The following is a 2,755-nucleotide window of genomic DNA, read 5'->3' as shown; positions in this document are numbered from 1 at the left end:
TGGCTACTTAGCAGGTACTCTGAACAATTCACTTTCCACAGAAAGTTTGTGATTTTGCACATTATTCTCCTCACTATAATTCTCGGTATCGGAAACAGCTGGGCAGCTGGCTTTACCAAGGATGAATGTGTTAATATGCATTGTTCTTTGAACTTGGTTCATATATAGAGATAAATTCGCTATAATGGCTCCTTGCACTTTATCCGCTGCAACTTTCCAATTTAAAGCCGTCGTTTTCATGGAGCATGCTGTCAGAGTGATCCCAAGTGTTTTATGTTGTCGGACTAATTTTTCCCACTCGAAATTGACAATATAAAAACCTCTGAGATTTAACATATTACTTTTTTATTCGTTTGCAATGGCCCCAGATGCTCTGCAGTATGTAACAGTCACTGTTGATAGTCTGGTTACCTCTTCATTACTCCTTATAATGACCCCTTCATCGTCAGCAAAGGCCCCTATAGCTGTTTTATTCCCCGATAATGTTAAGCCTTTTAATCTAGCATGGACATGTCGGAGGAAAGGTTCCAGTGAAATGGCGAAGAGCGACATAGACAGAGGACTTCCTTGAGGAACACGTCGTCTTATTTGTATCGGCCTGGATTGTTGACAATTCACTGCTATTTTGTATCAACTGTATGACTCTATCGTTGAAACATATTTTCTTCATCGCCTGTAGAAGATATGCAAGATTTACTATATCGAAGTCTTTATAAAAATCTAAAAAAATGAAGCACACTTCGTTTGTTAGAGAAGTTATTGGAATGATATCCCTGAATTCTGCTAGATTTTGAAAAATGGTTCTGCCTTGCAGGCAGTTCTGATGTTTACTAATAATTTCACCTCTAAAACACGAAATTCTCTTGTTTACTATTCTAGCTATTAATTTATAATCAGAATACAGCAGTGAAATTGGACGAAAGTTATATAAATCTTTGTTTCCATTAGTTTTTGGCATCAGAACAATTTTACTCTCCTTGAACTCAGCCGGATGCATTTTACCCTGGATAGCTTCTTTTACAATGTCCGTGATTTTGGTACCCACTATTGGCCACTAACGGATGTAAAATTCTGCTTGCAGACCATCCGGTCCTGGGGATTATTTTCGTGGTGACACATACCTCTTCACTGACTATCTGGAGAAAATTTTCGTCATCATCTTCTGTCAGCTTTTGGTCTAGAATGTCAAGAAATTCCTCCAAGGATGCATCACTACTTTGCTTTTCAGAATATAATTCGCCATAATACCGATAAATCTCGTCCATGATGTCCTGCTGGGTTCTGAGAATTGTACCATTTTTTGTTCGAATTTCGTCGGTAAAAGTCCTCCTTCTGTTTTTTGTATGCTTCACTAAATGATAGATGGAAGTAGTTTCGTCTCCTGACATCGAATTTGCCTTCGATTTTATTTTCAACCCTTCCATTTGATTTCTCTTGATATTAAGTAACATGGCTTTGACTATTTTTATGCCTGCTGTCCGAAGTGAGGAACCTGCTGAGAACTAGTCATACAGATCTCTCAAAACGAAATAGTATTATTCTGTAGTGCATTTCATTTCTCCCGCGCTCTGGACACTGTATAGAATAAGAACCTTCCTCAACTTTGGCTTCGCTATTTTAACCCACCAGTCGATAGCAGTGGCATATCTATTACGAGCACGCAGACATATTGCCCATAGTGCTTCAGTCAGGTCATCTAAATCATGATTTGCTAACAAGGAAATGTTCAAATTCTACTGATTCTTGAATCAGTTCGGCGAACTGGGTGTCTTGTTACATTTGTGAAAGCTAAGACACTTGAATGGTTTCTACTTTCGTCACGTAAGTTTCAAGATTTGTAGAAATATATAACTCTCAATCCTGCTACGAGATGTTGTCATAACGCAAGTGAACTCAACAATGGAGGGGTATTTGATTTCCCTTATATCCTTTACTTCTAAACCAGTAACTAGTTGTTTCAGTTCACTTGAGAAATTAAAATTAGGTAATTGATCTTTTAGATTTAAACCACAATTAAAATCACCTCCAAGTGATAACTGTCTTCGATTATTCCTTAACGAGTATATCAGTTGATCTTTGAAGAAACGTGCCCTGTCAGCTCGGTGAGAACTTCCTCAAGGGGCATACAAGTTGATGAGAGTCACATCAGAGACATTTAGCCCAACTCCACTTCCGGATACCAGTCGTTCCCTCACTTACTGGAATCCCTTCCCTCACCAAAACAGCTGTTCCTACACTTGTTTCGTGAGACACATTTAGTAACTGATTTAACCAGGAATTACTAAATCCGACATTAGAACTTCTTGTAACAGGGTAATGACAGACGCGGATTCGTACAAAAATTCCTTAAGTGCCGATAATTTCAAACCGGACGTAATTTTATTTATGTTTGTAGTGGTGACAGAATAAGATTGCTATGTAGTTGTTTTGATGAAATAATTTAGTTTCCTGTGGTTCAGGGCTCAGTGGAGCTATTAACAGTTTTCTCGGAAGGCTGAACATGGAATAACACTACAATCAGTTTATTAGTTTCTGTCCAATTTATTTATTTATTTATTTATTTTACTCTTTCTGAGGTTTTCTCTTCAATCGCTAGCAGATTGATTTCCTTGTAAACTTCGTGATTTTTCCACGAGCGATTCGTATAGGACCGTTTCGTACCGAACATTCTTTGGGCTTGGGTCGCTCTTTCCGGATTTTACATTCCCTTGGTTACGAGCTACATTCACATTTGGTTGCGTTTTCGCTTTTCTTC

Source organism: Schistocerca gregaria, chromosome 2, assembly GCF_023897955.1.
Source record: "Schistocerca gregaria isolate iqSchGreg1 chromosome 2, iqSchGreg1.2, whole genome shotgun sequence".
Lineage (NCBI taxonomy): Eukaryota > Metazoa > Arthropoda > Insecta > Orthoptera > Acrididae > Schistocerca > Schistocerca gregaria.
The sequence above is the reverse complement of the archived record's forward strand: the minus strand, read 5'-3'. Positions refer to the sequence as shown.